The sequence below is a fragment of the Lepidochelys olivacea genome (genome assembly GCF_965140295.1).
Source record: "Lepidochelys olivacea isolate rLepOli2 genome assembly, chromosome: 1".
Lineage (NCBI taxonomy): Eukaryota > Metazoa > Chordata > Testudines > Cheloniidae > Lepidochelys > Lepidochelys olivacea.
In genome coordinates, this window is record NC_140411.1 from 44,164,839 (window position 1) to 44,189,220 (window position 24,382).

The 24,382-nt window shown below is 42.0% G+C and overlaps 1 protein-coding gene across 2 annotated transcripts in view; it reads right to left on the reverse strand.

The window, feature by feature from the left end:
* The window catches only part of MIPEP (mitochondrial intermediate peptidase), a 134,479-nt gene that overhangs the window by 28,666 nt on the left and 81,431 nt on the right, over positions 1-24,382 (reverse strand). The window lies entirely within an intron of this gene.

Below are 24,382 nucleotides of genomic sequence, written 5' to 3' on the forward strand. Positions count from 1 at the left end.
CCAGGCTGAGGTTGATGGTGGGATGGAAATTGTTGAAATCATGGTGGAATTCCTCAAGGGCTTCTTTTCCATGGGTCCAGATAATGAAGATGTCATCAATATAGCGCAAGTAGAGTAGGGGCGATAGAGGACGAGAGCTGAGGAAGCATTGTTCTAAGTCATCCAGAAGTCACCTACTACAGGACAGGCCTAACAAAGAAAATAACAGAACGCCACTAGTCGTCACCTTCAGCCCCCAACTAAAACCCCTCCAACGCATTATCAAGGATCTACAACTTATCCTGAAGGATGACCCAACACTCTCACAAATCTTGGGAGACAGGCCAGTCCTTGCCTACAGACAGCCCCCCAACCTGAAGCAAATACTCACCAGCAACCACATACCACACAACAGAACCACTAACCCAGGAACCTATCCTTGCAACAAAGCCCGTTGCCAACTGTGCCCACATATCTGTTCAGGGGACACCATCACAGGGCCTAATAACATCAGCCACACTATCAGAGGCTCGTTCACCTGCACATCTACCAATGTGATATATGCCATCATGTGCCAGCAATGCCCCTCTGCCATGTACATTGGGCAAATTGGACAGTCTCTACATAAAAGAATAAATGGACACAAATCAGATGTCAAGAATTATAACATTCATAAACCAGTCGGAGAACACTTCAATCTCTCTGGTCACTTGATTTCTGATCTCAAAGTGACTATCCTTCAACAAAAAAACTTCGAAAACAGACTCCAACGAGAGACTGCTGAATTGGAATTAATTTGCAAATTGGATACAATTAACTTAGGCTTGAATAGAGACTGGGAATGGTTGATTCATTACATAAAAAGTAACCTATTTCCCCTTGTTTATTCCTCCTCCCCCCCGTTCCTCAGAAGTTCTTGTTAAACCCTGGATTTGTGCTGGAAATGGCCCACCTTGATTATCATACACATTGTAAGGAGAGTGATCATTTTAGATAAGCTATTACCAGCAGGAGAGTGGGGTGGGGGGAGAGAAAACCTTTTGTAGTGATAAACACCCATTTTTTCATGGTCTGTGTGTATAAAAACATCTTCTGTATTTTCCACAGTATGCATCTGATGAAGTGAGCTGTAGCTCACGAAAGCTTATGCTCAAATAAATTGGTTAGTCTCTAAGGTGCCACAAGTACTCCTTTTTTCATATAAGGACATTGTCTCATCCCAGGCTTTCATGAAGGCTTAATGGAGAAGCTTGGCTAGGCCTGGTAAATTTTTTCATTGATTATTATTATTTATTATTTGCATTACCATAGTACTTAAGAGCCCTGTTCATGGACCAGGACCCCGTTGTGCTAGGTACTGTACAAACGCAGAATAAAAAAAGACAGTCCCTGCCCCAAAGAATTTCCAATTTAAACATAAGGAAGAGAGAACAGATGGACAGACAGACAGACTACTGGGGAGTACAAGGTGTGGCAGACCCAGACCAGTTGGATGCAGGAGTCTGGTAGAAGGCAAATATACTGGGCACTGGATGAACAGTTTTCTGTTTCCTGAGTGAGCGGAGCAGGGGTTGCCCTAGAGCAATCAGGAACCAGCTAGAACCAATTAAGACAGGCAAGCTAATTAAGAACTTACTAGAATCAATTATGGCAGGCAGGCTAATCAGGACACCTGGTTTAAAAAGGACCTCCCATCAGTTAGTGGGGGGCATGCAAGGAGCAGGGAGTGAGAAAGGCGTGCTTCTGGAGGACTGAGGAGCACAAACATTATCAGGCTTCAGGAGGAAGGTCCTGCGGTGAGGATAAAGAAGGTGCTGAGGAGAGGCCATGGGGAAGTAGCCCAGCGAGTTGCAGCTGTCACGCATCTGATACAGGAGACGTTGTAGACAGCTGCTATCCACAGGGCCCTCGGCTGGAACCTGGTGTAGAGGGTGGGCCCAGGTTCCCCCTATTCCCCCAACTCCCTATCTGACACAGGAGGAGTTGATCTGTTCTGTGAGACACACCAGAGGGGAAGGTCACATTTGGAAAGGGATCTGGCCTGTCCCCGACCCCCTAGGTGGGACAACAGAAACTCTGGAGATTGTTCTCCATTTCCCCCATGCTGGCCAATAATGAGATTAGCTGAGTGAATGGCACGTTTGAGCCTCTAGCAAAAGCGGCCAAACTGAAGGCTGCCGTGAACCTCTGAGGCGAGCAAATCTGACAGAAAGCACAGGTCCCCGCGAGGCAGAGGAGGAACTTTGTCACAAAGGAAACAATGAGACAATTTTGGACAGCATGATAGGCAGTGGTTTCCGCCCACCAGTGGCCTACCATTGTCAAATTGTTTGTAGGTATCATTCCAAAGAAGTTTTAAGGAACGTTTTGAATTGGGGGAAATTCGGTAGCTTTGCAGATGCTTTGAATCAGAACCCAAGGTCCACAGGCGTCGGCTCCCTGCTCCTGCCCCTGATGCCAAGAAGTGCTGAGGCAGGCTAAGCAGAAGAGTGAAAGGGTGCTGGGAGCCTACCAGAAGTAAGATATAAGAATGGGAAGAGGCTGATCAAAGTGACGACAGCTGAGATATACAAAGTGCTTTGAGGTACTCCCATCTAGTGCTGGTGCATTTCTGAACTACCTAACACAGAACAGAGACTGGAGTGGGGTCAAACGAAATGCTGGCCTTCTGGTGGATAAAACTGTGGCTTGTTATCAGTCCTACTGCCTCAAATCAAGGGAAAGAATTGTGGCCAATTCCATGATCCAGATCCATGTGAGGGGATGAGAAAAAACAGGAGCTAGCAGCATGTTGTCTGTTCAGCATTAAACAGCCAGAAATAAAACCCTGAGGGGTACATTTTCAAAAGCAGTGAGCTGGAATTTAGCCATGCAACTCCCAAAGCACTGTTTGGAAAATGGGCTCCTGGTTCCTACAATATCAGCATGAGTCAAAAACTTTCTTCTTGCTTTGTCTTTCCCATTTAACGAGAGGTTTCTACTCAAATTGTTTTGCAAGGCATAAAGCCACAGTCACTAAAAGTCAGAGAAATATTATCAATTTTAATTTTTTGATGGAGTGAAATATACAAAAATCATACACAAAGGGACTTGTGCAAGCTCTTAAAAATGAAATGATTTTTTTTATCCAGCTCCAACTATTCTTACCTCCTACAGTCCAGGGCCTGAAATTAAGTTCAGCTTGAATTCAGATTTTTCAGCTTGCAATAAAAGTACTGCGGTTGCAACATTTATACATAACATCTACAATTTTTCTAACTCGTCCCTTAATTTTAACCATAATCACTAAACTGAAAACACATTTTAAAAACAGATCAGAAGGCAAGCATTTTTAGAAGCCTGAAGCAGGAAACTTGTCAGTCTTTATTTTATTCTATATTAAGTCTTCAGATTGAGGATTTGAAGTTTTAGCTTGAAAGGTTACAGCTCTCCCAAGAATGGAAAAAACTTTACTGTTGAATCACTCTTCACATGCCTAAAATCTTAATAATTTCCAAATATATCTGCTTATGAAAAACTGAAAGAATACATCTGCTTTTTCTGCTATAAAAGAAAACCGTTTTCAGGAGTTTGGCATGAAAGGAAAATACTTAATCCTCTGTTATGCTCCTCAGCAAGGTTTAATTTCAATAACCATCATAAACGTCAACTAGTAAAGAACACAGCAGCATTTCTCTTCAGCAACACAGGCTACTGTGAACACATAGAACTGTCCCTCCATTTCCTACAGTGACTTCCCACAGAATACCATCTCAAATGTCTTCATTATCTCAAAGGCCCTTAATGGCCAGAGCCCAGGGTAACTAAAAGATCACCTATAGCTCCAGGATGAGTACCACTATCAACAGCTCCACTCCACAAGCAAAATGAAACTGTACCACAAATGTGCAGGACAAAGAGCTTTCTTAGGCCAACACTGTGAAACCAACTCCCAATGTAAGAACCAACATAAACAGCATCATTTTTCATTACAAGCACAAGATGCACTTGTTTCGCCTTGTCTTTGCTAATATATTTAGTAAAAAAAAAATTCCCACACAACTTCCTTGGGAGAGGAACAGATAAGAAAAAAAAACTACATATAACAGATGCTAGCCAGTCACATCACTTAATGTACCCTCGAAAGCGCTCAGATACTACGATGATGAGGGCATATAATATAACTTGAAGAGACAAGAACAGATAATGGAATATTAGCAAAAGTTAAATATATTTTTAAAACTGCCAGTGGATAGGACATACATCCCAGGGTATTAAAGGAATTAGCTATAAAATTTATTGTACCAAAGGATTTTTTTAAACAAAGCTATGGACAACTGGGTTGGTAGTGAAAAATGGGGTCATATCCCATGTGTGGCAAGTGCCACACTGATTTTAAGAAAAGGAAATAATCCTGGCAATTACCATTAGATAAGTCTAACCCAAGGTCGGCAACCTTTCAGAAGTGGTGTGCCGAGTCTTCATTTATTCACTCTTATTTAAGGTTTCGCGTGCCAGTAATAAATTTTAACGTTTTTAGGTCTCTTTCTATAATTCTACAACGTAGAACTAAACTATTGTTGTATGTAAAGTAAATAAGGTTTTTAAAATGTTTAAGAAGCTTTATTTAAAATTAGATTAAAATGCAGAGCCCTCCAAACCGGTGGCCAGGACCCAGGCAATGTGAGTGCCACTGAAAATCAGCTTGCATGCCACTTTTAGCACCCGTGCCATAGATTGCCTACCCGGTCTAACCTAAATCACCTAACGAAATAATGTAACCAAAGTTTTGTTCATTCTGCAAATACCACCATATCAAGAAACCTGAGTATAACACAGCTGTCCCTCAGCTAGGTTTCAGTGTAGGCTGGACTTTAAAATGTGTTTAGTAATGAGGCCAGAAGCACTTAGAGGAGAAGAAAGTGATCAGGAACAGTCAGCATGGATTCACCAAGGGCAAGTCATGCCTGACTAGTCTAACTGCCTTCTATGACAAGATAACTGGCTCTGTGGATGAAGGGAAAGCAGTGGACGTGTTGTTCCTTGACTATAGCAAAGCTTTTGACACGGTCTCCCACAGTATACTTGCCAGCAAGTTAAAGAAGTATGGGCTGGATGAATGGACTATAAGGTGGACAGAAAGCTGGCTAGATTGTCGGGCTCAACGGGTAGTGATCAATGGCTCCATGTCTAGTTGGCAGCCGGTATCAAGTGGAGTGCCCCAGGGGTCGGTCCTGGGGCCGGTTTTGTTCAATATCTTCATAAATGATCTGGAGGATGGTGTGGATTGCACCCTCAGCAAGTTTGTGGATGACACTAAACTCGGAGGAGTGGCAGATACGCTGGAGGGTAGGGATAGGATACAGAGGGACCTAGACAAATTAGAGGATTGGGCCAAAAGAAATCTGATGAGCTTCAACAAGGACAAGTGCAGAGTCCTGCACTTAGGACGGAAGAATCCAATGCACTGCTACAGACTAGGGACCGAATGGCTCGGCAGCAGTTCTGCAGAAAAGGACCTAGGGGTGACAGTGGATGAGAAGCTGGATATGAGTCAACAGTATGCCCTTGTTGCCAAGAAGGCCAATGGCATTTTGGGGTGTATAAGTAGGGGCATTGCCAGCAGATCGAGGGACGTGATCGTTCCCCTCTATTCGACATTGGGGAGGCCTCATCTGGAGTACTGTGTCCCGTTTTGGGCCGTTTTGGATTTGATAGCTGCTTCAACTACCTGAAATGTGGTTCCAAAGAGGATGGCTCTAGACTGTTCTCAGTGGTAGCAGATGACAGAACAAGGAGTAATGGTCTCAAGTTGCAGTGGGGGAGATTTAGGTTGGATATTAGGAAAAACTTTGTCACTAGGAGGGTGGTGAAACACTGGAATGCGTTACCTAGGGAGGTGGTGGAATCTCCTTCCCTAGAAGTTTTTAAGGTCAGGCTTGACAAAGCCCTGGCTGGGATGATTTAGTCAGGTATCGGTCCTGCTTTGAGCAGGGGGTTGGACTAGATGACCTCCTGAGGTCCCTTCCAACCCAGATATTCTATGATTCTATGATTCAGACTGTCTCTCACTGCAGAACACAAGTAGCTCTAGTATGTCACCATTCTCTTCCCACAACCTACTGTAACGTCCCCACACAAAGTAGATTCCAATTACTGTCCTCCTTGCAGCAATTACCAATTTCCCTACTCCAGCTCTCAGTAGATCTCAGTTAATGCTCCCTTAAGTAACTTTATAATTCATAAAAAGACAATACCATCTTAACTGGACTTAAATTAGATATGCATCTTGCAGCTTAAAAACTATATTTTTTAAAATTTCTTATGGTTACACTCTTGATTTCCAATTTCCAGGGCTGAATGATTTCTCCATATCGATAAAAAAGATCTGACACACGAATTTCCCTGTTGGAAAACCTGCAGGCTAGACATACACACTTAGGACGCACTTCTTATTACAGGGTTATGTTTCTGTTAAGCTGCAAGAAAGTTAATGAAGATTCTGAGTACATCATCTACTCTAGGAATATATGTAATAATTATGAAAAAGTTCCATGAAGACATTCCAGGAGTTTATTAAACAGTGTATTTTATAGCATAGCCCAGAGGTTACAATAATATGCCATCTGCAGGTCATGTTACTGCCTGTTTTTTGTATAGTATAGCTGACAGAAATAAAGGTGCGTGACTGATCCACTGAAATTATTAGTTAAAGATGCCTGCTTTCTATCAACATACCATCAATCCTCCCTGATTATCTTGTCTGAAGAATTTCCAAAATCCCATATGCAATGGCTTTTCATCCTTTCTAATAAAAAAACCCTGCTGTACTTTAACAAAAATAAATTGAAAGTCTTTTTAGGAGTTTAAATTAAGATACACATTTGCTGCATTCTCAATGTATGGCACAACACTTTAAGGATATTACTACAGTTCCCTACAACCTATTAATAAGTGATATCCTTTTACTAACTTTAAAAGTTTAGCTGACACTTCAGTTATGTATGGTTGAAGATGTTTCCAGCCTATACCTATCAAGTCTAGACTGAATTCTGAGATTTAGCAAATGTTCAAAAGTACAACAAAATCAATTAATACAAAATTCAGCTATAGTCCTTGTGAGGCTAAACCAAAATTTTAGAAGGGAAAATGAGTTGCAAATAGCATTGTGTAACATTACATTCCATTGTTAACTAGTTTTCATTTGATCTATAGCTAGTCTTTGTTTTCATTTAATGGCATTAGTGCTGTAAAATACTGAAACTGTTTAGACTACTATTTCCTTTTAGAAGAAAAAAAAACTCAGTGACTGTGCTAATCCAGTCAAATACTGTTTGATTTGTCCTTGAGAAGTGCCTGAACCTTTCAAAATACTCTTTGAAAGTTTATGCTGTTATTTAGTCTCCATAAATCTTCCACTATTTCAAAGCAGATGAAGTGTGTCCATTCAGTTTTGAGTTTGAAGACAAATCACAGGGTAAATATTACAAGATCCAACATTAACTATGTAAATATTTTTTCCCTTCATTTACTATTTTGAATTTAAAATTTCTACTGTATTAAATCTTAGCAGAAGAGTTGCTAAATACTTTCCATAAGTAAAAATATTTGGTGGAGGTAATATTTGGTGGGCCCTCCCTGCCCAATTAAATTTTTATCCCTGGCAGGAGATGCAAGCAGATGAACAGCCAGCTCCTCTTTCCTGCAGGGACCGTTGGGTGGAGAAGCCATAGATCTGGCGCCAGCTTGATGCTGCTGCTCCTACAGTCCATGAAGTTGGGCGCCAGCATGAGGTGGAAAAACTGCTGAAAGTCATCAACCCCCTTCCCCCCGCCCGAGCTCCTGGTTAATTATAAAAGCTATTGTATAAGCCAGGCTCTTAGCAGGCCTTCTTGCTTTATCTAGGCCCAATATTTGCAAAGTGATCCACATTTGTAGATTCAAGAATCTGAGGAGCAATGTGAGGAGCTGCAATTTTAGGCAAATCAAACACTGTGTTGCCCTCTTTTGGGGCCACTTTTTATTCTGGAGAATTGGTACATTGTTCAGTGCAAAATCCAAGCAAACTGGCTTTTGTGGGGCATTATGTATTTTAGCTTAACAGGCTCACTGTTCCACTGTTCTGCCTAGTGAGGCAATATTCTACAAACCTGAGAGAAAGTGTCCACACACGTCTTTTCAGCCTAGAGGAAGATGCACTGAGCTGGGAACCAGGAGTTCTGGTCTCACCTTTACTAACTGTTGTCTATATTTCTGTGTACTTACAATCATAGAATATCAGGGTTGGAAGGGACCTCAGGAGGTCATCTAGTCCAACCCCCTGCTCAAAGCAGGACCAGGCCCAAATTTTTGCCCCAGATCCCTAAATGGCCCCCCCAAGGATCGAGCTCACAACCCTGGGTTTAGCAGGCCAATGATCAAACCACTGACCTATCTCTCCCTTGCAGCACTTAGTGTACCTCCTCTCAGACAGATCCCAGGCAAACTCCCTCTGTTAGCCTCTCTGCTGTTCTCTGCTCCTTCAGAGCTCTCGTTATTGCCTTCATACCTTAACCAAGAGGGCACTGAAGTATTGTTCTTTCCCACTTTATAAAGAAGTTAACTGAGAGTTTGAACAGGGCAGACCTGGGAAATAGTGCCCAGGCCTCTAGTATGGCAAATCCTAGTCTCATCCACTCTGCCGCCAAGAATTAACAAGCTAAATCTGTGTGCTTGGCTACCAAGACTCTAACCAATATACATACATTCCTGCCAGAGCCAGGAAAAGAATCTCCAACCTTCTAGTGCTGTTTGACAATTAGTTCTGAAACTCAATGGCAAAGTCTACGTTAGGTGCCTTTCTAGTGGAAGGCCCACAAAGTGTAGCTCAAATAGTAGAAGTCTGCACTGGGAATCTGAAACTCCATGGTTCAAGATCTGCTAACAAGCCATGAGTGTTGGGGAGTCCTTATGGTTGCAAATGATGAAATTTGTTTTTTAACTTTTCTATTTAAAATACCAGTTTAATTCACAGAATGAGAAAATATCCCTAAACCTGGTTAAAAAAACATGATGATCTGATAATTATGTCACAAAATGCAGGTGTTCCACAATTTGGTGATTTGTCACACATTTTCTTAGCTTGTGTCTCAGTTTTGAAAGTTGAGAGGTATGGTTTGGTCTAGAAGAAAACCAAGGCATTCATGCACTATTTTATTTTAAATAAAGAACACTCTTTGGAGGAGCATTAGTCAGCCATACATTCTCTCATTTTAAATACACAGAATTTCAGTGGGTGGTTTTATCATTGATACACTTGTTTTGGGATGAGGTGGTTTTTTTCTATATGCTGGGTCTGATTCACTATTGTGTTACTACAGTTTAATGTTGGTGTAAACTCTGCCAATTTCAACAGAATTACATCAGCATAACACTGGAGAAACAAAAAGATGAAAAAGATCTTTAAAGAATTTTTAAAAAAACCCTTTTTCTCTAGTTGCAGCTTCTGATTTTGGGTGGAATAACTAACTTAATTATAAGAAACGACTTCTTATTTCCCACTAGTTTGGCTAATGTCACAATAGTTCAAATTTTTACAGTGAAGTGCCTTTCTGATGTTAGGAGTGGGATAGTATGTAAGATAAACCAACTAAGACACCACTGACATTTTAGAAAGTGAGTCAAACAAGAGATTAAAGTTTCAATTTATAACACTTCTGTGTTTTTCTTATAAAGTCATAAATAAATCTAGCAAGACAGGGAATGTAAATATTTTTGCAGTTGTTTATATTGGGGAAGAGGAAAGGAATTTAATATGCAATTAACCACTTAAGTGTTTCTAGATATGTACCATATGGTTGTTGAATTATTTAAATTATTAACAAAAATGTAAACATTTTAAATTTAACCTACTGAATGACTTGATCATCACGACTCAAATGTACAAAAGCTATGTGATGAAAATTGCCCTTTGAGAGATATAGAAGAATATGTACTTCAAAAGGTTACATTTATGGTTCAGCATTGCTTCACAACCTTTATTAGATGTTCACGTTAACATCCTGACTGGAAGGCAGGCAGATAGGACAAAAGTCAAATGAAGATTTAGGATATTTAAACTGAACAAGTAGTAAATTAAGACAGGCTATACTAGCAGTATTATGCAGTGTAGTTGTAGCCGTTTCGCTCCCAGGCTATGAGACACACAAGGTGGGTGAGATAATATCATTTATTGGACGAACTTCTGTTGGTGAGAGAGACAAGCTTTCAAGTTCCTTTCCCAGACCTGAAGAAGAGCTCCGTCTGGTTTGAAAGCTTGTCCCTCTCACCAACAGAAGGTGATCCAACAAAAGATAATACCTCACCTACCTTGTCTCTCTTTCTTAGTAGTATTACACATTTTACAATAAAATGATAGCTTTCTAAAGTAAAATATTGACATCATACACAAACCTTAGAATTTCCAAATTCATCCCTTCTATCCTGATATATAGCTTTGAACATATACACACATGCAATAAACACACAAACAGAGCATGTTACCAGGCATGAATGAGTAATACTAATGTCTCAGGCCCACAATCAGGTCAATATCGGCAGATCCTTTCCCACCAAGAGCCCCACTAAGGTCTTAGTCCATCTTTCAGTACCTTCTGTTAGTAACACACTGGGCTTAAATTAAATAATGAGTCAATGCTTTAAGGTAACATATATAAATAATACTTGTGATGAATATAAGTTTCCCTTTTTGAACTAAATTATTGTAAGAAGTTAAAATTACTAGTAAAAATCGATATACTTTATAAACACATCTTTACCAATATATCAGCTTAATCAGGTAAAACCTCTGTACCCACAAAATGCGACATTTAGTATTGTAAATGAATGTTATTTTAGTACCAGTCTGTTCTTGTGCCTGAATATCTTAACACACCAGACTGGAATTTAGGAGATCAGGATTCAATTCCTGACTCTGCCACAGCTTACAGTGCGACCTTGGGCAAACCAGAGAGTATGTCTATTACGCTGAGCTGGAGGTGTAATTTCTGGTCAAGCCAGTGCTCTGAAAACCGAGTGTCGCCCCTTCTGCTACTCTCATCGCTATGACTACACTCCAATTTTAACACACTAGCTTGATCAAAATTGGCACAGATGATGTCTCCTGGAGCTGGGTGGGACTCACACCCCTAGCTCAAAGTGTAGACATACTCAAAAGATGTATCTTCATAGCAGTTAGCTTGGGTTATAACTATAACCTAACAACTCCCAACCACACACAGAAAACTCTAGCTCGAGTTAAGTGGTGCTTTACGCTCCATCTAACTAGCCTGTCAGGGGTGGGTAGGTAGGTGGGTTGAAGCTTGAGCAATACTGATGCTTGAGCTAGTAATGCGGTGCAGGATGCAACAACTTCAGTTACAACAGCAGCTAATCCAGGGTACAGCTACACTGCACACTCCTGACAGCAGCATGTGGAGTACATACACTGGATGCTCTGCCAGTACAGGTATAAACAGCAGTGCAGAGACTGCTTTAGGCAAATCGAATAAAGACACACCAGAACCTTAGGGTACATATCCTACATGACTCTCTACACGCCCACTCAGTGCCTCCCCTATTTTTAGCAGTGTACCAGCAGCAGGGAAAGACTCTGGTAGTTCCCTGCTGCAAGCCTTTTCCTGCTGCTTCCCCCTGCCAGAGCCTCTCTCTGACACATGTAGCTACACACCAGAGTGCGGAGGCAGCCTGCTTTTCACACTATACATTGCCGCCAATGGTATGCAGGGTAGACCCAGCCCCATGCTTAACTCGAGTGTTGTTTTGAATTGTGCTTGCTCTCATTTGAGCATGTTAAGTCTAGCTAACTGTTGCAGTGAAGACAAGTTTCACTGAGGCTTAGTTCCCTATCTGTAAAAATGGGGTTGATACAACTTCCTTTCTCCGATACGTTGACTGTCTTTTCTATTTAAAGCAAAGCTTTTTCAGGGAAAGCACTGTCTCTTACCATATGTTTATATGTTTCAGAGTAACAGCCGTGTTAGTCTGTATTCGCAAAAAGAAAGGGAGTACTTGTGGCACCTTAGAGACTAACCAATTTATTTGAGCATGAGCTTTCATGAGCTACAGCTCACTGTAGCTCACGAAAGCTCATGCTCAAATAAATTGGTTAGTCTCTAAGGTGCCACAAGTACTCCTTTTCTTTATATGTTTATATGGCACCTCAAATAATAGGGCCTTGTTATCAGTTGGGATTACTACCCCCCACTGAAATATAAATAATAGATATAATTGAGCTATTAAGTATATGTAGGACCTGTCCTTCTGTCCTGAAAATAATGGGAGTTTGGCATGTGAGAGAATTTCACTTTATGCACCGACTAAATAATAGAGTTTAATCCCTTTCCTCCCTCCACCCCCAAAGTGATTTATAAAAGTTAATTAAAAGTATTACCAGTAAGGGAGATATACAAATTTCTTCTTCATAGTTCTTTAAAAAGCAGCTCCATTACACATAAATATTGCTAAACATTTGTTTGAGTTTCATGGAGGTAACACTTGTAAAAAGAAATTCCTTAAAAGTGCTTCTCTGTCTTACAATTTCTGTAAACATTCTGTGGCCACAGAAACAGTTGTTCAGTGAATAATGTCATATTGCTGGAATATAAATATTTCATGATACTTTGCTATCAGTATTTTCCTTGTCATGAAGGTGATCTGAAACACTTTAACGGGGAAAAACAAAAAAACAAAAAACCCTCCTAGAGTGACTTCATGAGTTTTTGAAAGTTCTAACCATTGTTATAGGTTTGAATTGAATGTTTAACTCAGCATGGCACCAGTCCTTTCCAAATTGCTTTTAGCTATTATTTATACAAACTTCTATAAAGTTCATTGCATGCGTATTTAATTTTCCTCTCACCATACTTACATTCTTATGTTTGATTTTATAGTATATTTTAAGAAAGCCCATTTGAGAGCTAGTCCAGGGATCTGAATTTTTTGTAAATAACTGGGGTTTCCAACTTGGCAAAAGTAGCAACAACTCTGTAGAGGTTATACCAAATCCAAAAAGTAGACAAATGGCTGTCTGACTCTTCAGGAAACTAACAAGTTATAATCAGAGCTGCATCAGTGTCTGCTCAAGTAGCTACACTACTTAGTAGAAAAAGGATCTATTATACCTTAAAGCCTCAATACCTTTATTAGCAAAAACATCAAATAGGAAACAAAGTGTTTCTCTTTGATATGGCCTACTAAATATGAAGAAAACTTCTTACGCTATGAACCAAACTGCATTGTGGACAAAGGTAGGAAGCATAATTAAACCTGTTGCCTAAGGGAAGCTTTAGGTCACTAATAGAAGTGACCTTTCTGAAATACTGCATTTTTAACAGTATTGGAACAAATCAAGTGTATTGTCAGATTATTCAGCAGCCCAGAAAATAATCAAAAGGCTTGCTATCCTAAGTTATATAAACCAAAACATGTACTCTCCTATCATGGGTAATTACAACAATTTGTGCATGCTAGCTCTGATGCATATTATATATGAATACAACGAAAGAGTTCCACTAAATGTTGAATAAAGTGCATAATAGGAGGAAACACTGTTCACCAAAAACCCATCTCTTTTCCCAAATTAAAATTGTTTTATTTTGCTGTGATCTAAAAAGAGAGGTGAACGAAAACTGATTGCTGGTATTGCTCCCTTAGAACCTGGTATTGCTTTCTTTCGTTAAAAAAATCTTCTCAATAATCTGGGCTTTTATTCATTTTTATGCATAAAGTCAAAAGTAGTTAGGTAACAAGCGCAAAGTTTACTTTCTACCCCCCAAAATTAACTTTGCAACACTGGCATTGTATAGTACCTTATTCGTTGAATTTCACCGATTTCTATACCAATTTCTCTCCATTCCTAAGTCAAACTGATCATTAGTGTCCCCCACATCTGCCACACTCACCTGGGCTCTGATAATTAAGGTGAGTTATTTCCAGGTCAGACATGATCACTAGTAACAGAGGCCCTCTAGACCAAATTAGGCCCTCATTTATACATAGTCAACCCCACTGTTTTCAGCCTGCACAGATGCCACTAAGAGCATAACCTGATAAATTGGAGAACTGGTCTGAAATTAACAAGATGAAATTCAATAAAAAACAAGTGCAAAGTAAAACACTCAGGAAGGAAAAACCAAATGCATAAATATAAAATGGGGAAAAACTGGCTAGGCAGTAGTGCTGCAGAAAGAGAGTGCAGGTTATAATGGATCACAAACTGAATATGAGCCAACAACGTGATGCAGTTGTGAAAAAGGCTAATACCCTGGGGTGTACTATTGGAAGTATCATATGCCAGGCAGGAGGAAACCATCCCACTCTATTTGGCACTGGTGAGGCCTCAGCTGCAGGACTGTGTCCAGTTCTGGTGCCACACTTTAGGAAAGATGTGGACACACTGGAGACAGTCCAGAGGAGAGCAACAAAAATAATACAAGGTTTAGAAAATCAATCTATAACGATAGTTTAAAAAAAACTGGGCATGTTTAGTCTTGAGAAAAAATGACTTGGGGGGGGGGGGGAGAGAACCTAATAACAGTCTTCAAATATGTTAAAGGATGTTATAAAGAAGATAGTGATCAATTGTTCTACATGTACACTGAATGTAGAACAAGTAGTAATCAACTTAATCTGCAGCAAGGGAGAATTAAATTAGATATTAGGAAAAACTTTCTAACTGTAAGAATGGTTAAGTACTGGGCTAGGCTTCCAAGGGAGATTGTAGAATCCCCTAAGCACAGGTTAGACAAACACCTGTCAGGGTTAGTCTAGGGGCAGAGTGGGGCCTGCCTCACAGTAGGGGGCTGGAATAGATGACTTCTTGCAGTCCTTTCCAACCCCACATTTCTATGATTCTATAATCTTAAACAATGGGCTGCAGAGGTATTAGTGAGGGGAAGGGGCTAAATTCTGGAGAAGGGACTAGAAACCACAACTGCATTAAAGAGGCAAGAAGAAAAGCAACAGGGCAGTCTGCCAAATATCTTCAGTGCCTGTAAACCAATGCCAGGAGTATGGGAAACAAGCAGGATGAACTGGAAGTCATGGTCTTTGAAGAAAACTATGACTTAATTGGCATTGCAGAGACTTGGTGGGAGCACCAGCATTGAGAGATATAGCTTGTTCTGGAAGGATGGGTATGGGAAAAAAAGAGAAGGTGTTGCACTATATGTCAAGAATGTATACACTTGCCCCAAGATCTAAGAGGAAGTGAGCAGCAGACCTACTGAGTGTATCTGGGTAAAGATAAAAAGGCAAAACAATAACAGTAGTGTTATGGTGGGGGTCTATTATAGAGAACCAAATCAAGAAGAGGAAGTGGATGAGGCATTCTTCAACCAGGTAACAAGATTAGCTAACACACATGGGCTAGTATTAATGGGGGATTTTCCCTGATATCTGTTGGAAGACTAATACAGCAAAACATAATATGTCCTGCAAGTTCTTAGCATGTGTAGGGGACAACATTCTGATTAAGAAAGTTGAGGAAATTATGGGGTCATCCATTTTGGATCTGGTGTTCACCAACAGGGATGAATTAGTTGCAAATGAAAAGCTGGTCAGGAACTAGGGAGGAAGTGATCATGATCTGATAAGAATTCAAGATCCTAAGGAAAAGACGACATGAGAATAGCAAACCAGGACACTGGACTTTGGAAAGGCAGATTTCAATCGACTCAGAAATAGTAGGCAAAGTCCCATGGAAAGACTAATTCGGAAGAAAAGGAGTTGAAAGGGGCTGGCAATTCCTAAAAGATGTAATATTAGAGGCTCAAGATCAAGCTATTCCAATGAAGAGGGAAGATAAGAGTCACAGGAAGCCAATGTGGCCACACAAGGAGCTTTTTAGCTATCTAAAAACCAAAAGGGATACATACAGGAAGTGGAAGGAGAGGCATGTCACCAAGGAAGCGAACATGGGAATAGCACGAGCATGTAGGGACAAAATCAGGAAAGCCAAGGCAAAGAATGAGTTACAACTGGCAAGAAATGTTAGAGACAACAAGAAGGGGTTCTACAAATATGTCAGATAAAAAAAGAAATATCAGGGGTGGTATGGGTCTGCTGCTCAATGAAGAAGTATCAGAGGGGTAGCCGTGTTAGTCTGTATTCACAAAAACAACAAGGAGTCAGGTGGCACCTTAAAGACTGACAGATTTATTTGGGTATAAGCTTTTGTGACCCCCACCCGGTGAGCCCCCACACTCAAACCCCCATCCTAATGAGCCCCAACCTCTGGGCACCTGGATCATCCCAAAGAGCCCCCCGCATCTGGACCCCCACCGCCCCAAGCCGCACTCTCCCAGCACCTGGACTCCCCCGCTGAGCCCCCTACATCCCAGACCCCCCATGCCAAGCCCCATATCCCCCAGACTCAGCCCCCCCCACTGAGCCTGAGACCCCCACAGCCAGGCCCTCCTCCTTTACCTGGACCCCCTGCAGAGTTCCATTGCCCCTGCACCTGGAACCCCCCAAAGAGCCCCTGTGCCTCAAGATTCCCCCCTCGGAATTCCCACTGAGCCACCTGCACCCAGACTGCCCTACACAGAACCCTCTTACCCCACATCTGGATCCCCCCACACTTGGATCCTGCCAGGCTGAGCTTGCCTGCTCATACCTGGTGCGCCTGTCATGGAAGAGCAGGGCCCCGGAGTGTTTCTGGGGCAGGCCCAGCCCTTACACTGTATTGGGGTCATGTGCAGCCTCACTGCTGAGTTTGTGTCTCGGGGCGGGGGTGGGCGGGCTGCAGGGTGATCTCTCACTTCCATGCAGTCAGTGGCCTGTGCTCCCCACTGCCATGCTGGAGCTTCCACATTTTTTTTTATTGACCAGTAAAATTTTCAGAATTTTGCAGAATTTTAAAATATTGTGTGCAGAATTTTAATTTTTTTGGTGTAGAATTCCCTCAGGAATAATTGGTTAACCAACCGCAAACAAAGATTAACGATTAATGGAATTATGTCAGATTGGAAGGAGATCTCAACTGGAGTTCTACAGGGATCTGTGTTGGGTCCAGCATTACTTAACATTTTATTAATGACCTGGAAGTAGGAATAGAGAGCACACTGATCAAATAAGACAAAGCTAGGGGACGTTGCAAACACTTTGGAGGATAAAGCTAAAATTCAAAGGGATCTTGATAAAGTGGAGAACCAGGCTGTCGACAACAAAATGAAATTCATCAAAGACAAATATAAGCCCTGGTCTACACTAGGGGGGATCGATCTAAGTTATACAACTTCAGCTACGTGAATAACGTAGCTGAAGTCGACATACTTAGATCGATTTACCGTGGTGTCCCCACCAAGGTGAGTCGACTGCTACCGCTCCCCCGTCGACTCTACCTGCACCTCTCATGGCGATGGAGTACAGGAGTCGACGGGAGAGTGCTTGGGGGTCGATTTATTGCGTGTAGATGGGATAAATCGATCCCCGCTGGATCGATCGCTGCCCGCCAATCTGGCGGGTAGTGAAGACATATCCTAAGGTGCTACACTTAGGGAAGAAAAAACAAATGCAAAAATACAGAACGGGGAATAACTAGCTTAACAGCAGCACTGCTGAGAAGGATCTGGAAGTTTTGGTGGATCACATCAACATGAATCAACAATGCAATGCTGTTGTAAAAAAAGCAAAAGAAATTTTGGGTTGTATTAACAGAGCCATAGGATGCAAATTACAGGAGCGGATAGTACCGTTCTATTCAGGGCTGGTTCGGCCTCAGCTGAAGTACCATGTCTGATTTTGGTCACCAGTGTATAGAAAGGATGTAGAGAAACTGGAAAGGATCCAGAGATGAGCGACATAGGAGATCAAAGGCAAGCGTGAGCAAAGGCTGAAGGAACTGGCTGTGTTTAGTTTGGAAAAGAGGAGATGGGGGGCGGGGACATGATAGCAGTCTTCAACTACTTGAAAGAGATGGAGAAAAGTTGTTCTCTCCTGCCACAGAGGGCAGGACAACAGGCAATGGGTTCAGATTACAGCATAGCAGATTTAGATTAAATTTCAGGAAAAACTTCCTAACTGTAAGAACAGTAGGACAATGGAAAAAACTGCCTAAGGAAGTTGTGGACACTGCTTCACTGGAGGTTTTCAAAAAGAGGCTGGATAGCCATCTGTCTTGGATGGTTTCTAGACCAGTGATACTCAGACCTCAGTGGTTCAGGAGCCGAATTAGTGATCATTACCCGAAAAACCCATAGTAGTGTGAATTCATTGTTTCATTTACTATTTTTAGATACATATTACTCTCACAGCAAAACGACTGACCAAGTATTCTACAACTGATTAATAATTAAACTGCACAGTGTTTTAATATCAGTTGCTGCAAAGAACTACAGGAGTCACATTAAAGAGCCACTTGCGGCTCCTGAGCCTCAGTCTGAGTATCACTGGTTTAGATACAACACATACTGCATCTTGGCAGGGGATTAGACTACATGACCCTTGCACTCTTCTAACCCTGTGGTTCTATGATCTAGTTCAGCCTGCAGAATCTCTATTAGATGTAAGGGTATGTGAGATGGATGGGATCCAGCTGAATCAACGGCTCTTGGCTAAACAGCTTTCAACAATAGTTCAGCTGCATCTACTGCTGAAATCTTGTCAGCACTGAGTAACTTTTATAGTGCACACAAGTTTTCAGAGCCCAGGGTGAGTTTATGGAGCTGGGAGTGAAGGAGAAACAAAAAGAAACATACATCTACTTGAGAACTGAGAAAGTTTGCTATGAAGAGCAAACAATTAATATGGAACTCCACAGGTTCATTTTTACAAAGTCACTATTTAGGGTGGAACCACAATTTAAGAGCAATTCACAACTGAATGTGGAAAAGCAGTGTTTAAAGCCAGGCTTTGAGAAGAACTGTGTCATTCTCTTTTCTTTTAGATGTAACAGGAATGTCTGTGCTGACCTACATACAATGCAACCCACATGAAGTCAACGGGCTTGCACTAGATGAAGAAAACTGCAGAATTTAGTCCATCACTGTTGTCTTTTCATAACTATATGATTGCTGCCTCAAAGTTGTCTCCTCTCAACATGGGCAGATAATTTCCATTAGCATTAACAGAAGTTACATGCATATGTCAGGAAGAGAATAAACCCAAAATGTATAATTGAGTTATTCAATTCTATTCCCCTACTCAGGAGCAGAAAACAAGTTATTTATCCTACAGTAACTGTGATTCTTCGAGATGTTACTAAAGCTCTTCTGACAGCCATATAAACGTTGAGTTAAAGACTACTGGAAATACACAATAGTCTTTTAATTATTACTGGCACTGATGGGAAAGCAAAAAGTATGTTATTTGGTTTGTGCTACATTTAATACTCTCTATAGCTCAAAGGAGAGGTTACTTACCTTTCTGTAACCTGAATTCTTCATGTTGTGTGGCCCCTTTCGATATTCTACTGTGGGCATGCATGCGTTCCACACAGGCGAGACTTTCTGAAGACCACGCCTGTGCACTTCCTCTCCTCATGCTGTAGAGTGAGAGAATAAGGCAGTGTGAAAGCACTGCCTCTCCAGTTTTCCCTCTACTGCAATGGGCCAGAGCTGCAGCAGAGGAAGAGAATATAGATAGGACCACACATCTCCAAGAACTCAAGTGACAGAAAGACAAGTAACCTCTTTCTTCAAGCTCTGGACCCTATCTGTATTCCACTGTGGGTGACTGACAAGCAGTCTTCCTTATGGACGAGGGTGGGAGGACCTCAAGGAAGTCAGTGAATGGAAGACTGCCGAGCTCACTGCCGCATCAGCTGCTGAGGTCTGCACTACAATGTAATATTTTGCAAAGCTATGAAATGAACTCCAAGTTGTAACTTTACAAATCTCAGTTAGGGGAACTTCGCTGACACCACCTGCATTCTAGAGGAGTGAGTCCTGATACGCTAGGGAGGAGAGGTGCCAGCCACTTCGTAACACAGCAGGATCCAGCCAGAGATATGTTTGGGTAGTTTCTGCACCAAAATAGCTTCTCCCTTCATGTGTTCAGTAAAAGGATATAATTAGCTTGGGAAACCTTCAAAAGAATTTTTTTCTGCCTGGATAGAACGCTAACACTCTTCATACTTCCAGAATATGAAGTCTCCTGTCTGGTGAGTTTTGGTGAGAAGACAGGTAGATAGTCAATCTAGTTTAAATGGAATTCTGAGATCACATTGGTTGTACATGTAGGGTAAAGTCATAGGGAAGCCTTCTTATGAAAGACAGTGGGTCAGCCAGGAGGGCTCTGTAAGGATAAGGCCTTTGTCTGCAGCCATACTGTAAGGCCTAAAGCCTAAGGCCTTCGTCTACAGTCATATTAAAAGAGCTGCCAAGCAGCAGCTATTAGCTCAGCAGCAGGAAGCCACAGCCTCACGTTCCATCTAAATTACGTTAAAACGGGCTCACATATTAGGTGCCCCCATAGGTAGAACATTTGCTGTATTATCAAATTGTGTGGTTCCCATTCACGGTCCCTTGATAGGAATCTGCTAAGGCTGTCCACAAGTTTTTTGCATTGCTCCAGGAGGGATGTGGTAACTGATGCACCAATTCCATAGGTTGACGGCTATTGCCCATAATGGAGTGGATTTCGCATCACTTGGTCTGTTGATATAGATTACTGTTGACTTGTTCAATCGTACTTGTGCATGTCTCACCGCTGTGCATGGGAGGAAGCATTTGCAAGCCCTGCGGACTGCTTGCAGTTATAGCAGATTTATATGCATTCTGAACTCTTGAGGTGTCCAAGTGTCTTCTGCCATTTGTTCGTCCAGATGGATGTCCCAGCCTAGGGAGGAGGCATCCAGAATTAATACTTTTTCTAGTGGTGGTGGTGGTGGAGTGAAAGGAATTCCTGTGCACACATGGTGGCTGTTTGCCCATCAGTTTACTGAGTCCTGTATTCTCTGAGCGATGGCTCTTTTTCCATGCAGTCTCTGCTTGGGATGTACACTGTTTTGAGCTAAGTTTTGAGCTAAGGCACAAAGTCGGAGCCTTGCAAATGGTGTTACATAAGTACAGGCTGCCACTGGCCTAAGAGTGAGACAAGTTTGAACCCAGGTCTGTGGACTGGCCTGAAGCTCCATGACCATTGCTGTCATTGTCAAAAATCTGTCCTCTGGCAGGAAAGCTCTGGCTGTGACAGAGTTCAGTGTTGCTCCAATGAATTCTTCTGTCTATGTGAGGACTAATAACGATTTCTCTTTGTCTACAGACATGCCCAGAGACTGATGCAGCTAGAATAGGAGCTCTTGTTGCAGAATGGACCTCTTAGTGAGATCTCCCAGTCAGTAACTGTTTGTCGAGGGGCAGAAATATTGAGAGTCCCTTGAGGTGAAGGTGGGCTGCCACTGACATCATTTCCGTAAACAGCCTTGGGGCTGTAACAAGACTGAAGCGAAGAAGCTTGTATTGTTAACGATAGGAACCTATGGTAAACCTGAGAACTTTCCTGTGTGCAAGCGAGGTACATGAAAACAGGTATCCTTCATGTGAATTATGAACTAGTGTCCTTTGCTTAATAATAGAATTACTGCTGCCAACTTACCATTCTAAATCGTGTTGCTAGGATATAGACACCGAGTTGCTGTAGGCTTATGTTTTTTTCTTTGAATTATGAAGTACTTATAACAGAATCCTCCTCCATGGTAAAGGGGAGAACCCAGGTTCTGTGGCTCACAGTTGAAGAAGGGAGTCTATCTCCTTGTGAGAGTGATCCCTGAAGAGAGATCGAGACAGTGGATGAGGAGGGGAAAGGGAGAGAAATTCTACTGTATATCCTGTTTGGATAATATCAAGAAGTCATCTGTTGGATGTAATGCTCTGCCTGTTGTCAAAGAAGTGGGCTAAATGGCCCCCAAAGCAGAAAAAGTTAGACAAATTAGGCTACGGAAATGGTTTGCAGCCCCTTAGGTTCCAGTTGGAAGGAGGAGGCAGAAGGAGTTGTTTGTCTAAGCCTCTGTAGTTGTGTGCACTCCCTTGGGGGCTCATAAGGCCTATGATGGAAAAATGGTTCAGTAGTTGATTTTTGTCTCTTGCATAAATCCGGAGGGAGCAGAGAATTCCCCTGGATACTTTTAACGAACATAGGGACTTGTTCACCTTTCACTAAAAATCTAAGTTTCCTCTGAAGGGCAGATCCTCTATTGTGACTTAGCTCTCCTTCAGGAACCCTGATGAGTAAGCCACTCTTCTCACAACCACAGCAGTAGCTACTGACCAAGCAGCCATGTCAGCCGCATTGAAGGCTGTTTGCAGTGATGACTTCACAGTCACATTTCCCTCTTAGATGAGTACTTCAAACTGTCCTCTAAGCTATGGACGTGTTATTCCTTGACTTTAGCAAAGCTTTTGACACGGTCTCCCACAGTATTCTTTCCAGCAAGCTAAAGAAGTATAGGCTGGATGAATGGACTATAAGGTGGATAGAAAGCTGGCTAGATCCTTGGGCTCAACAGGTAGCGATCAATGGCTCCATGTCTAGTTGGCAGCCGGTATCAAGCAGAGAGCCCAAAGGTTGGTCCTGGGGCTGGTTTTGTTCAAAATCTTCATTAATGATCTGGAGGATGGTGTGGATTGCACCCTCAGCAAGTTTGCAGATGACACTAAACTGGGAGCAGTGGTAGATATGCTGGAGGTTAGGAATAGGATACAGAGGGACCTAGACAAATTGGAGGATTGGGCCAAAAGAAATCTTATGAGCTTCAACAAGGACAAGTGCAGAGTTCTGCACTTAGGATGGAAGAATCTCATGCACTGCTACAGACTAGGGACTGAGTCCCTAGGCAGCAGTTCTGCAGAAAAGGACCTAGGGGTGACAGTGGACGAGAAGCTGGATATGAGTCAACAGTGTGCCCTTGCTGCCAAAAAGGCTAACAGCATTTTGGGCTGTATAAATAGGAGCACTGCCAGCAGATCAAGGGACATGATCATTCCCCCTCTATTTGGCATTGGTGAGGCCTCAACTGGAGTACTGTGTCCAGTTTTGGGCCCCACACTACAAGAAGGATGTGGAAAAATTGGAAACAGTCCAGCGGAGGGCAACAAAAATGATTAGGGGACTGGAACACATGACTTATGAGGAGAGGCTGAGGGAACTGGGATTATTTAGTCTGCAGAAAAAAAGAACGAGGGGGGATTTGATAGCTGCTTTTAACTACCTGAAAGGGGGTTCCAAAGAAGATTGACCTAGACTGTTCTCAGTGATAGAAGATGACAGAACGAGGAGTAATGGTCTCAAGTTGCAGTGGGGGAGGTTTAGGTTGGATATTAGGAAAAGCTTTTTCACTAGGAGCGTGGTGAAGCACTGCAACGGGTTACCTAGAGAGGTGGTGGAATCTCCTTCCTTAGAGGTTTTTAAGGTCAGGCCTGAGAAAGCCCTGGCTGGAATGATTTAGTTGGGGCTAGGTCCTGCTTTGATCAAGGGGTTGGACTAGATGACCTCCTGAGGTCCCTTCCAACGCTGATATTCTATGATTCTCACGTGGAATCTTATCTGAAAACTCTATCTTGTAGTTCACAAGGCTGTACTTGGCAAAAAGCACCTGACAGTTTGCTATTGTGAATTGCAGGCTGGTAGCTGAAAAGGTCTTTCTGCCAACAGTACAGTCCTTAGCTTCCTTATCAAGTGGAAAAGATCATATCTGGTGTTGCCTGTTTCTCTCTGATGCTGCTTGGGCAACCAGTGGATTTGGTGCTGGATGACTAAATAAAAATTCTGTCCGTTTGGCTGGGAAAAAACACATCTTGTCCATCCTTTTAAGGGCGGGAGCACACGTGGCAGGTGTGTGCCACACCACCTTTGCTGGTTCAATGATCACGTCATTAATTGATAGTGCAATTTTACTGAGTCCGATGCTCTGAAGGATATCAGAGTTTGTGGGATGCCTCCTGCACCTCCACCTTATCAGGTAGCAAGAGCTATGCTACAAAAGTTACTGTTCTTGTAGTGTAGTTTCTTGATAAGCGCAATGTAGGCATTAAATGTGTTAAAAGTCCTAGCCCAGATGCCCTCAAATTCTGAATATAAGAAACTAGACAACATATTGACAATATAATTCAATTATTAGTACTTCTGTACTGGCAAAGACAGTGAGATCAAGTCATACAACAAATCTTGTACTAAAATGGTGATGCTATGCTGCACTACAAGATGCTGCTTAATGTTACAGGCACCATCCTGTGGATAAATTCTGAAGGTGGAGATTAAGACAATTTTCAAAGCAAGAAAGGAATTTACCTGATAACCTCTCCAACGTCCCACTCTTAGGGATTTGCAGGAGGATAGGGGTTCTAAAGTTCAAGATTATTTGAACAATTATTAAATGCCTCCACGTGCCTAATCATTCTATATTAAGAGTATTTGAACAATAAAGTTTGAGTATTAAAGACAATAT